The sequence below is a fragment of the Thermobia domestica genome, chromosome 1 (genome assembly GCF_964235325.1).
Source record: "Thermobia domestica chromosome 1, izTheDome1.hap1.1, whole genome shotgun sequence".
In the NCBI taxonomy this organism is placed as follows: Eukaryota; Metazoa; Arthropoda; class Insecta; order Zygentoma; family Lepismatidae; genus Thermobia; species Thermobia domestica.
This window is the reverse complement of record NC_137454.1, coordinates 31,386,551-31,400,305: the sequence shown is the minus strand read 5'-3', so window position 1 is coordinate 31,400,305 and position 13,755 is coordinate 31,386,551. Positions and strand designations below refer to the sequence as shown.

The window sequence follows — 13,755 nt, the reverse complement described above, 5'->3', positions numbered from 1 at the left end:
TAGATATGGGGCGTTCAGAGCACAAGGGATCGAAGTACTTTTTCAGAAAGGTTCACTTTTGCTCAGAAAACGTAGTATTTTCGTAGTCAAAGGGTACGAAATAAATGAAGCAAAAACATGTGAAAGAGTGCGGACTAGAGTTTCATAGGACAACCGCTCGAAAAGGGCGTTGATGAAATGGAAGAGAGGAGATAATTTCCCCCTCCTTGCTCATAAATTTAAGATATTAACATTATATTGATACGCTTAGCATGGGAATGATTAACAAGTCAAGCTCCAAATTCCATAGTCAATGATTCATAATTACGTTAAATAAATGCAGGGTGTACCCAAAAGAATACACCGACGGAAAGTATCAGATTTTCACAACCACGAATCCGAGATGAAATAAAGAAAAACTACATGACAAGATGCAATCTATAATTTTATATAAATGCCACTAGAGAGGGGCATTCGTTTAGAGGTCGTCGTCCGCCCCTTACCCTGAATTTTAGATTTTGGGGACAGTAATGCAGATTTAGAAATCTTTTGCTGAGCAAAGTCCAACATAAAACATTTGAAGTACTTACTCTGAATAAATATGGATTTTGATCAGTTATAATTCATTTCCATTGGCCGTCAGGAGCTATAGACCTATATTTCCCTCTTGTATATATTTTGGCTCAAGGATTCCAAAAGTGGCTCTACTTTCGAGTTTCGGGTCTGCTTAAAATTCTGGAAATTGGGCCTAAGCAACTTTCCAGTTTTAATAATCTCTGTGTTGTCCGTATTTATCGGTGTAAGGACCTCAAGCTTGTTCTGTTGGACTTTGCTTACAAAAGGTTTCTAAAACTGCTTTAATGCCCCCAAAATCTGAAATCCAGATTGGGAATGGGGGCGGTTGCCCTCCGTCCCACTGACGCCCCTATCTAACGGCTATCATATGAAACCATCCAACGCTCTTTCACATGGTTTTAGTTACATTTGTTTGGGACTCTTGACTGTGAAGATATTAGGTTTTGAAATAGAATTAATTCGCTGAGCAAAACTAAATTTTATTGAAAATGGATTTGGATCCATCGTGCTCTGAATGCCCCAAATATTACCTTTCTTCTGTAAGTAATTGACAAAAAATAAATAAATAAATAAATAAATAAATAAATAAAAAATAAAATAAAAGTAAAAAAAATAAAAGAAATAAATAAATAGGCTTGCAGAAAATATTCTAAAGTTAGCACAACATGAAGTGCGCTTCAAACTAGTGATGAGCGCAAGAGTCTTGGTCTTGCAGTTTTTGCAAGTCTTGCATGCAAGACCAAGACGAAGACCAGGAATCCCGATGCAAGACCAAGACCAAGACCAAGTGGTGCAAGACCAAGACCAAAACCAAGGGGTGCAAGACCAAGACCAAGACTCTTGCGTAAGAGTCTTGCACAAGTACCAGCTCAGTAGTAAAGCGTTAACCTCGGGTCCCTGGGATCTCTGGTTCAATACCATCTTGCGTTAGCTTTGTTGATGGACAAACACCTGTACGTGGGTTTTCTCGGGGTTTTCTCGTTTCCTCCTACTTTCTTCATTCCACCATTTCATTCATTTCTCATCATTACCGTCTCCCTTAGCCTCGGTGCATAATCGTGGGACGTTAAACTAGATATTTAAACATATTAGTGGTATTCTTTTTCCAAAAATAAAGAGAAATGTAGTATTGAACATCAGTAATTCCGTACACCATAGTGCCTACTACACGGGTATAGCCTTGGCTCCGAGGCTCAAACATCCATTGGAAATTTTAATGTGTGCTCATAAAATTAATATCGAAATAACATTTTTATGACATTGACAAAAACTTAGTGCATCTGACTGCAAGTTTGATTTCATGGGCGGATGTTTATACGTTGAATAATTGTTTATCAATATAACTTTTAGCCTCCTTGGGTATACATCATATCGAGGATTGAACGATGTAACATTATTCAACAATAAATAATCCATATTCACAAATTATCCATATTCAGTTCTTTTAAATAACTTGGAGTTTGATGCCGTTATTTTGTATTTCTAATATTCAGTAGGTCTAAAGTATTTACATAAGTTGAGTTTACACAAAAACATAAACAATTGAGTCGTTTTCAGTTTTCATTCAAATTACTCTAAAACATTAGGGGTCGTTATTATATTCATTATTGTTTTAAACTTTTCTCTCTTTTGGCCAACATTGCTAAACATATCATCATGATAGCTATTCTGCCATTATTGACAGGTTACTTGCTGCAACTGAGAAGCTTCGATGTACGACGGTCCTCAGCTAGTCTCTTCGTTTTGACGTAGCAATTTTTTGTTTTAATACCTTCCTTCAACTATAGTCTCCTTCGCCCCCTCCCTCTCTTTCATTCTACCATACCTTCTAGCACGGCCTCATAATACGGTTCCTCCTCAGCCAATGTCCCAACCAGTTCCTCTTCCTTCTCTTAATTACATCTAAAATTTTTCTATTCTTCCTTACTGCTACTGTTTCTAACACCTTCTCATTCGTTTTCCGTTCAACCCAGTTAATTCTCTCCTTTCTTCTCCATACCCGCGTTTCTATAGCCGCGGTGGCTCAGTGGTAGAGCGCTCACCTCTGGTGCTTGGGGTCACGGGTTGAAACCCTGCTCTCGCCAAGTGAAGTGTGGTGGACAAACACTATGTGCGTGGATTTTCTCGGGGTTCTCCCATTTTCTCCCACTTTTTTCATTTCACTCATCTCTCATCATCACCGTCCCCTTTAGCCTAACCGGCATAGCCGTGGGACGTAAAACTCAATAATATCATTTCATTTTTTCAAAGTAAATTGTCGGAACACTTTGGGAGGCGGAACCCTGGGCCCACCCCTTACCTACGTCATTGATCCAAGGTATATTTGGGCAAGATTATGTGTTTCGTAACGCAGACTATTGGAAGCCTGAGGAAGTGAAGGCAAGGTAGTTGATATAATCATGTCATATAGACGAAAAGAATGCACGATGGGAGCCACCCACTCTGGACTTTCGACTTTGAAGCCCTCTTCTTCCAACAAAAACTTCCGGGCGTGCGCCTGTCGCTGATCCAAAAAGGAAGATTTTATGTTGTAAGAATTACGGCAAAATCATTTGAGATGGGTCTCAGACTTGAAAGATCGAAACACATTTATCTATAAGAGATCAGTATTTCAACTGAGGATTCGTCACTACGTGTTATGAAAATGAAGGGCACAATTATTTAATAATAATAATAATAATAATAATAATAATAATAATAATAATAATAATAATAATAATAATAATAATAATAATAATAATAATGAAGAAGATTTGAGGGTTCAATGCTACAGTAGAATGGATAAGGCGAACGAGCATAAAAGGCCCACGAAGGAGCGATAAATAAGGTTGGGGACTATTGATTTATGGTAATACCGTTTGACTTAGGTCTCAGACTTGAAAGACCGAGACACTTTTATCTATAAGATATCAATATGCACCTTGAGAATCAGTCGCTACACATTATGAAGATAACAGACACAATAACAAATAAATAACTTAAATAGAATTAATATTCCTATATTTACAGTTTAAGTCATTGCTTAGAAGAAAAAAACAACAAAATTTATGCTCCAGGTGAGGCTCGAACTCACAACCCCGGCATAGCCCACATGTGCTGACTTATAAGTACCGTGCGCTAACCAATTGCGCCACTGGAGCTTACGATTTCATTTTCGTAGTACAGATTTATCAGAAAACTCACTGTTAACATAATCCTGACATCAATTATGTTTTTTTTCTTCTTTTTTCTGTCAAAAAGCTTAGATGTTGAATGTGGTATTTTGTTTTCTTCCATTATTTTAATAGAAACAAAAAAAGGTTTCAGACTAACACGTGTTGAAAGTGACGTTTTCTTCCTTATAGGCAAGAAACGCGGTTGACATCATATTGTTTATAGCGTGGCCAATGATGGGACGACACGCTATCTTTTAGTTGGTCACGGTTTGTAGATTGCAGTGTGCCATTTCATTTAGAATGATAAGCAGTATCACATGATGTAATGACAGGAAAACTCTACACACTTGCAAGGTGACGTGTGTCAAGCCTCCGTGGCGCAATCGGCTAGCGCGTTCGGCTGTTAACCGAAAGGTTGGTGGTTCGAGCCCACCCGGGGGCGAGTGCTAATTTTATGTGATTGTCCGTACCGCCATATTTAATATACAGAGTTATACTGTAACATGACAGTAGCCAAAGTTATTCTGTGTATATATTTTAACCAGGTTAGAGAGGATGTCGAGAAAGTTTCTAGGCTGAATCTTCGACTCGAACACTTACGTTTTCCCCTCAAACAAATTAATATTTTCTCACAACTTTATGGAAATCATGCGTACCACCCGTTAATGGTCGCACCATGGTCAATATATGGCAATTAAGATTTCGAAATCTAATTTTAAAACTTCTTCAAATTATAGTTTCCTACTTTTCGTTTCGATTTTTTTTTTTCTTTCGAAAATTCCGAACAGAAAGACAAGTTATCACGTAATATACACTGATAATTGCTTTGATCATGTTTACGGCTGATTGATCGATTTTTACTGTACACTCTTGTGGACACCGAGATTATGAAGGACTACAGAAAAAAAGTTTTAAAAAAAATCTCCAACTGCTCTGTGGAAACACACTTGGGAATCAAAAGCCTACACATAGATCCAGCGGCGAACTTAGAAGTTTGTCAAGGGGACTCACAGTGGCGGATCCAGCTCGGGGCCGGGGACCAAGGTCCCCCAGTTTTTTTTAGTAACAAAAATAATTGAAGCTATTATATTTTTGAAAGTTCATAGTAAACTTATAATAGCTATACCTATCATAATCTGGGTTCTGGTTGCCCCCCAGGTTTTACCTTCTAAATCCGCCTATGGGGGTTCAAACTCCTAAGTCCATATAATTTTGGATGTTTTTGTGTGTACTCTTTCTTAATATTGTGAATGTTTATTTTTACATATATTCTTGCAGAAGGGAGGTTAAAATTTCGACCCTTTGTGCACGCCACTACAGAGACCACAGATAAATTTAAGGTACAGAGCAGTGGCGTAATAGAGGAGAGGGCCTCTAGATTACGCATTTTACAGTATTAGAAATTCAACATTTTTGAATGAATATGATCATCTGTGAACATTGGCACAGAAGTTTAATATTTCCAAAGAAAGTAGACCGTATACGATATTGCTGTGATAGCTGTCTGCGCATTTTAAAAGGGGTTCAGGCAATTGCAGGTTTTCCAGTGAGCAATACATTGAACCACATATAAGAAGCAGTGCAGTGATTAAAGAAGCATACTCTGTACTAATGTAAGAAATAGAAGCATGGCTGCCTAAGACAAGGAGACCTATGCAGAGTCGTTTTAAGTGTTGCATTAAGAGTTTAACTAAAGCGCTATGCTAATTTTCGTAGCTATTTAGAAATATGTTAGTGAAGTTATTTTTTAACAACGACTTATCGAAAAAGAGCAGCGACATCTTTTTTGCACGATTGTCCAAGCATATTAAAAGAAATCGAGATAAAAGGGACCCATTCCCTCTCGTATTGATATCCTCTAATGAGACAACCCTGAGGGAAAAGCCGAGGATGGCCTTTTTCGATAAGTATTGTTAAGTTAACTTCAGTTACGTGTTACTCAGTGTTCGAAGTGAAAAAAAAGTAGAAGCAGTATGTTTTATTACGATTTTGACTCTACATACCGGGTAGCTAAATGTTGAAATACAGTAAGGATATGTTGCCTAAAATATTGCATTTCTATTTACATAATGGCTGAAAACCATTGGAGAGCTTCTCTGTAGTTACGGAGGGGGGACGACATGGTTAGAATACTGATTCCTCGCCAACAATTTTCTGAAAGAAAAAAATTCCCCTTATGCTGTATTATAGAGAATTATACAAGAACATTCTCAAAAACCGAGTTTTTATATTATCAATTTCCTGCGGGAAAACTTCCGGATCCCCACTCGACTGAGAGATATCCAAACCCGAGAAGATCCGCTCCCACAGCAAACAACCCTAAATCCGCCAATACTCAAAACACATTTATATGCATTAAGGCAAGAAGACCCACACATATCTAATGAAGAAACAATTCAATATGACATCAAAATATAAACTAGATGAACTTCTTTGAAGACATCTGATTTCAAGAACAAAAGGTAGAAAGAGGATAACAAAAATGTCGGTGTTGTCAATTTAGAAATTATTTCTACATACGAAATATTTTTTTTTTCTTTATGTGCAAAACTATTCGTCAATTACTGTGTATAAAAATGAATTCATTAAAGGTATTTAGCATCTACTCTGCACTGACGGTACGTCTTGATCACTGAAAAACCAGAGGTGGTATGGCATACCACTGAATACCGTCTCACTTTGATCACGGGACGGTTACTAAATATGGAAGTTAGCATCGCGCATTAGTCAAACTAAATACAACGCTAAAAACGACTCTGTAGCTATATAGGGCCCAAGATCTTTTGTACTTTAATGCATTTGCCAATTTTCAGTTGTTCTTTTAACGCTTTGATCGTTATTTCACTATTAGTTTGTTTACTATAGATTAAGCCACGTTCTGTTACATCGTATATTCTTTAGTTCCAGTAGTAGTCGAACTTTTTGATTCAGTTATCTACCTCAGAGTCCCTTAAATCTTAGGCGATCTACCACATCCCGGTTTCTAAAATCATAGCCTCTCATCGTGGCTATGTGGTTAGCGTATGTCAGTCTTGGGAAGTAACGTAACGCAAGTAACGCGTTACTTTTTAAGTAACGTTTCTTAGGAACGCGTTACATTTTTTCCAAAGTAACTGTAACGGTAACGCGTTACAAATTTTTAAAAATCTTTAAGTTTAACGTCCCACGGTTATCCCGGTTAGGCTAAAGGAGACGGTGATAATGAGAAATGAGTGAAATGGTGGAATGAAGAAAGTGGGAGGAAACGGGAGAACCCCGAGAAAACCCACGCACACGGTGTTTGTACAAATTTTTAAGTAACGTACCTAGTTTGCGTTACTTTTTTTCGCGTAACTACAATATATGTATATATTTTTTTTTCGGAAACAGATATTTCTTTCCTGTAAGTGAATTTCTCAGAATGAAACAATCGAGCATGAACTACGTATGTCAGTGACCGACAGTCACCGACACACAGAGCAACAGATAAGTTCGTAGTGTCACTTGATCTTTTTGGAAGATGAGGACAGCCTAAGGGAAATCACGTTACTGATTGCAAGCACCTGGAAGATTTAGTCGTAGATTTTGACAGCTCCAAATCAATACATTCAGTGAGTGAACTAGGAGTGTAATGATACCGATAGTCTATTTTACTTTGATTGGTGTTGTTTTTATAAAGATGGAGAACGAAAATATTTTACCGTTCGAACATTTGAAAGAATACTTTTTTCTTAAGAGCTCAGGATGATGGTGGACAGAATTTAAAAGTAAAGTGTCTGAAGTGCCCCGGGCGGAAAATATCAACAACTAGGGTAAATAATTAACGATATACAGTAAGGGGTTAATATGAATAAACTGTTCTGATGAGCAGGCCTACTTTATTACTAGACAATAGTTTGCTGATGGTATGTAATATTGGAGTTTTTCATATCAGTTTGCTTATCCTAGAATTCCGTTGATTATGGAGTTTGAAACTAGCATTAAAAAGTATGTATCGATTTTAAAGTTACTGGCAAGTTTCGATTCACCCCCAGTTCATGTGTTCTCATTTTATTAGTTGTAGTGTAATGTTTCTCTATATTCTGTATTTTTAATTTTACATAACAACATTGTTATTACTATATATTTTTAGTATTCAAATACAAATCGCCTATCTTTCATTTTTATATACAGTGTTGTTATAACTAATAATAATAATAATAATAATAAAATTAATAATATAAGTTCTAGTAGTAGTAGTGTCATTGATAATAAATATATTGTCTATGTAATATACTTGAAGAGAGTACTCGAAACTACACACAAATTTTTCGAGCCGAGTTCTCGGGTCAAGCTTAAAGATGTATGTTTCTAGTCGAATCGAGTTTCAAAGAAAACTCGCTCGAACTCGCTCGTGCCCATCCCTACGAGTAACGCAGTATGGCATTTTATCAATGTTACATTATATAAAAATGTTCATATAACAAGTAAAATTTTGTCCTTGCATTTACATAAAACGATTTAAATAATAATAATAATAATAATAATAATAATAATAATAATAATAATAATAATAATAATAATAATAATAATAGCGGTAGTAATAGTAGTACGGAAAATTAAAGTAATTTTTTCACATATTTAGAGATTCGGACCTAAAAGTAACGCGTTAGTAACGCGTTACTTTCGAAGTAAAGTAACAGTTACTTTTTTCGGGCAAGTAACGCGTTACTACCGCGTTACATTTTAAGAGAAAGTAAAGTAACTTGTAACGCGTTACATTTTTACAAGTAACTTACCCAACACTGGCGTATGTGTACATAAGAGACCCGGGTATGATTTCTGCTGGAAGCTCATGTGGTTCGGATTCCATGTTAAGCTGTAGATTCACATCTTATACAGTTTCGGTGCTAAAGGGGGACACTTAGCTTCAATCCAACAAATATACATAACGAAAATTTAAAAATTAATTAGAAAAATAATTTTAAAAAATATGCAGCTTATTGTTATCTCGAACGCATTTTGAACTTGAAAGATGGGAACTGGGTTTCTTTCGATAGCTGAGACAAAGATAGTTTGTTTTGATCAAACACAAACGAAGACAGGATTTTGTACGATCAATATTTCGTCTTGACAAAAGTAGGTTAAGCCAGAGAATGGTGTCAGACAAAGAGCTGCAGTCACGGGCGGTTTCGTTATCATAAGGAGGGGACAAATAGCCACGATGCTGACGTCCCCATTACCCCCAAATCAATCAATCAATCAATCAATCAATTAATCAATCATAACCATAAGGCGTAAGGGCCATCCTGCTAGCGTAAAATGGGAGCTCAATATATTAACCCTAAAAATATTAAGCCTACCTTCTACGTGTAGTACCAAGGGGGTGTCAAATCGTCCCAAGCCTTTTCCAAATGATTGTTAAACTAGTATAGCCATTGAATTTTAGCCTAAACTAATAACAAACACTGAAGTAGTTCTATTTTACATTTATCGTAAATTGTTAAATATATGGCACTACTTCTTTTATCTAGTTCACTGCAGTATTTCTTTTATCTAGTTCAATGTATTGCTCACTGAAAAAGCTGCAATCCCCCAGCAATATTATATGCTATTCTTTGGGAATATAGAACTTCTGTGACAATGTTCGCAGATGAATCATATTCAAAAATGTTGAGTTTCTAATACTATAAAATTCGTACTCTAGAGGCCTTTTCCTTCACTAGACCACTGTTTTGCACTTTAAATTTATCTCTGGTCTCTGTAGCGGCGTACACAAGGGATCGAGATTTTAACACCCCTTGGGCAAGATGATATATGAAAATAAACACTCACAATATTAGGATACAGTATATACACGAACATCTAATATTATATGGACTTGGGAGTTCACCCCCCGTGCTAGACATGCTTCTAAGTACGCTACTGGATCTGTGGTAGGCTCGCGATTCCCAAGTGTGTTTTAGTCCTTCATAACCTTGGTGTCCATGAGAGTGTACAATAAAATCGATCAATCAGATGTAAACATGATCAAAGCAATTATCAATCTATTACCTGATATTTGTCTTTCCGTTCGGATGTTTCGGAAGAAAGAAAAAAATGGTACGAAACCGTAGTAGTTTTAAGCAGTTCTAAAATTAGATTTAGAAATCTTAATGGTCATATGGACCATGTTGCGACCCATTACTGGGTGGTACACGACTTCCGTAAAGTTATGAGAATATATTCTCTTGTATGAGAGAGAGAAAAAAGCTGAAGAGTAATCAAGCCGTAGGTTAAGCCTAAACTTTCAATATATTCTCTTCTCCGTAGATATATAGCTACTGGTATAGCGTATTATCTATGTTATATATGATAATCACATAAAATTAGCGCTCGCCCCCGGGTGGGCTCGAACCACCAACCTTTCGGTTAACAGCCGAACGCGCTAGCCGATTGCGCCACGGAGGCTTGCTGTTTACCATTCTAATGAAGATGGCACACTGCCACCTATAGAGAATATTGTGCCAACCTGATGCTTGCTTTGATTAAGCGAGAAATATCAATTTCATGTCTGAAACTTTTTTCTATTTAAATAATGGGAGGAAACAAAGCATCACATTCAAGCTTTTTTGATATACAATAAAGCAAAAATATAATTGACAAAATGTCAGGATTATGTACACAGTAAATGTCCTTACCATGATAGAGAATTTCTGAGCTCCAGTGGCGCAATTGGTTAGCGCACGGTACTTATAAGTCAGCACTTGTGGGCTATGCCGGGGTTGTGAGTTCGAGCCTCACCTGGAGCAAATGTTCTATCTTTTTTCTTTCTGAGCAGTGCCTAAAATTGTAAATATAGTAAATTATTCATTGCAGCTATGGAAAATTAAAGATTGCTAATAAAACTCCAACTGACCAAAGCTATATATATATATATATATATATATATATATATATATATATATATATTAACTAACTAACTCTATGGCCTATGGAACCCGGAGGTTCAATGCCGCGTTCACAAAAGCTCTCCACTGACTTCTATCCTTAGCTAACTGCATCCAGTTTCTACTTTGTATTCCAATCTCTGCGAGATCCATCTTAATATTGTCCTCCCATCTGCGCCTAGGTCTTCCTAATGGTCGTTTTCCGATTGGTCTTCCAGTCAAGACTTTGAAAGCATTTCTACTTTCTTCCATTCTAGCTACATTCTAGCTACAATACAAATATATATATTAAGATTATATATTTGTATTACAATTTCTGCTATGTAACATATCCTTCCTCAGACACATTATGAGAGAAATATGCAATTTTCACAGCTTATATACAATCTGAATGCAAGACATACCCACGTAAACTTTTCATTTGCTCTAAAATGTAAATTTTCAATTAGTGAGATCACTTTCTCTTTTTGAGCACCTGTTATGAAACTTTTAATTAGATGTTTGTCACTCACACTTTCTATTCGCTATTGCCCATCTGCTGTTCTCTATTGTACACCTCGTGTTGATCCTTTTAATTCTTTCTTTCTATTTTGTCTATCATCTTTTCCTATAATTCATGTATTACAAGTCCACTAGACCAATTCATCAACTTCTCCTTCCCATATTCCTTAATCCACTGGCCTTCTTTCCACTTTTTTATTACAATCTTTTTCTTCCTTTCTAACCCTTTTATTCCTTCCCAATCTATCTCATGTCGCGTTTCTTCAATGTGTTTATATATATTGCGCTGTTCTCTCTTTTTAGTCTGGCATATCCTTGCTGGCATAGTCTGGATAAAAACAACATAAGGACGATGTTGATGGAAATTGTAGTCACACAGAGAGGTAACTCTAAGGGATTTATTCCGTGCCAGCGTTCGCCAAATTTACGGAGCGCTAGTAAACACAAAATTTGCAATATATTCATATATATATATAAAACTACGTCATTCTTGGACACACTACTGGTACCAATCTAGTGTGAAAATGACAATACACTCCAGTGCTACACATGCACAACAAAAACTAGCGTGCAGATTTAGCGTTGCGTTCATACAAATTGTTACGGAATGGGACCCGAAGTTGAAAAACTTGTTATTTATGGGGAATGCGGCGTACGACCGAAACTACGGCTTAGAAACCGTTCCCCTTCTACGCTGCTGCCTTTAAATAATTTAATCATGCGCCAAAAAGACAATGGTCCTTATGCAGAGTCGTTCTTATGTGTGATTAGTGCTATACTAAAGAGTTCGACTAACATATGTTTCTTGCAGTAGTCAGGTCTTTAGTATGAAGCTAATCATACGTCAAAACGACTGTGCATAAGGTTATATATTTTTATTATCTGTTTAATCTGTGTTGCTATAAGTTATAAACTCTTGTTGATCCTATGCCGGTACCCGTTATACAGGGTGTCCAAGAAGTGAAGAGACGCAGCGCTCTACTCGCCACTAAAGCGCTTCACTCAATGGGTGGTATCGGTGGTAGGGATTTTACCTAATCATCACACCGCGCGGCAGTCGCTTCTGGGCAGTGAGAGAATGAAAATCATCGTTGTGCTAAGTGTTTTTTTTTTTTTTAATTTTGGTCATGGGATAAAAAGCGAAAAATGAAGCGGACGATAAAGCAACGATACGCCATCAAATTTTGCGTTCGCTTGGGCAAAACTGCTTCAGAGACTCTTGGGCTTAATTGAGTAGGCCTACGGAGAGAATGCCATGTCGAAAGCTCAGGTTTTCCGATGGCATAAGGACTTCAAAAACGTACGGGAAACAGTTGAGAACGCCCTTTGACGAGTTCTTGGGATGAAAACAAGTCAAAGGTGGAACAACTCTTGGACTCTGACCGTCGGCTGAGTCTGCGATTAATATCGGAAGAACTGAACATGTGTAAATCAACAGTACACAACATTGTAACCGAGAAATTGAACATGAAAAAATGTGTGCAAAATTGATATCAAAAGTGTTGAATGATGAACAAAAACAACTACGAGTTGACATGTGCCGTGAAATGGTGGAGGTTGTGGAGATAAAGCAGACTTTTTCCTGTTTCTCAAAGTGAAAACTACCCTGAAAGGTCGCCGTTTTGATGACGTTGCCGCCATCGAGAAGGCCGTAACCAATTCTTTTAAACACATTTCGCATGGAAATCGCAATCGCAGCGGTACATCGACGGCCAAGTGACTATTTCTTTTTAAAATTTTGAAGGATTGTTAAAATCGGATGAATAAATTCCTGTTTATAGACTTAGTCTCATTACTTCTTGGACAAACCCTGTATGCATAAACTGCATATGATCGAAACGGAGTAGGACCGAAACAGCTCACGATCCTCGACACGGCGTAGAGTCGACTGAAGCAAAGATTTCTTTCTTAAGAACGCAATCAGGGCTCTGCCAATTGATTTTAAATTGTAAGAATTATAAGATATTCACACGACAAAATAATCATAATGCTAAATGGTACTGGATACAGGATATGATTTCTTGTGTGCATGGTTAAGAATATTTCATTCCCATATTTAAGGATATTTATATTTTATTATTATTACTACTCCTTATTTGATCAGGCGGTTATTATGTTTCTCGTTTGTTCTACAATATTTACAGTTTCTCACTGATAGGATAGTTCCCTACATATTCTAGATGTTACAAACCTATACTTACGTTGTAACTTCCTGATTATATACGAAACATATGTACAGCCACCAGCAAAAGTATTTCCTTCCCTGAGTGCTCTAATTTCATTACGTGGGGTCCAGATAATTAGCAGTTGTGAGAACGCCTGAACAGATGCAACCCAACTTACACGAAAGTTTTCCCGGCACTGCCAGCAGTTGGTAGCACTAAGCCAAGTGTTTATGCAGTTAAAATTATAGAGTAGCTGGCTAACCAAACAGTTCTCCATCAGTGATGCCAATCCATGTAAAAATCCCATTTTGAGGAATTTTTGGAATAATTTTTCCACTAGAAATAAAAGGAATTTTCTTCAAAATTGGCAACATATATTGGATTTTCCTATATTAATTTCATCAACGCCAAAAAAAAAAAAAAAAGTGTTAATTGTCAAATTTGATTTGAAAGTGCATGTTAGTATGAAAGTGATTTATGCACAAACTTGTG

General features: G+C 36.8%; 1 protein-coding gene and 4 non-coding genes across 5 annotated transcripts in view; 2 read left to right on the top strand and 3 right to left on the bottom strand.

Annotated features, from left to right (window-relative positions):
• Rrp42 (exosome complex component Rrp42) overlaps positions 1 to 13,755 on the bottom strand; it is a 102,215-nt gene that overhangs the window by 42,082 nt on the left and 46,378 nt on the right. The gene's annotated exons all lie outside the window — the stretch shown is intronic.
• TRNAI-UAU (transfer RNA isoleucine (anticodon UAU)) lies at positions 3,604 to 3,695 on the bottom strand. Its single transcript is given in 2 exon segments — positions 3,604 to 3,639; positions 3,658 to 3,695. It is a non-coding gene; the product is annotated as a tRNA-Ile (tRNA).
• Positions 4,079 to 4,152, top strand: TRNAN-GUU (transfer RNA asparagine (anticodon GUU)). Its single transcript has one exon. It is a non-coding gene; the product is annotated as a tRNA-Asn (tRNA).
• Positions 10,045 to 10,118, bottom strand: TRNAN-GUU (transfer RNA asparagine (anticodon GUU)). The gene has a single exon. It is a non-coding gene; the product is annotated as a tRNA-Asn (tRNA).
• Positions 10,368 to 10,459, top strand: TRNAI-UAU (transfer RNA isoleucine (anticodon UAU)). The gene is given in 2 exon segments: positions 10,368 to 10,405; positions 10,424 to 10,459. It is a non-coding gene; the product is annotated as a tRNA-Ile (tRNA).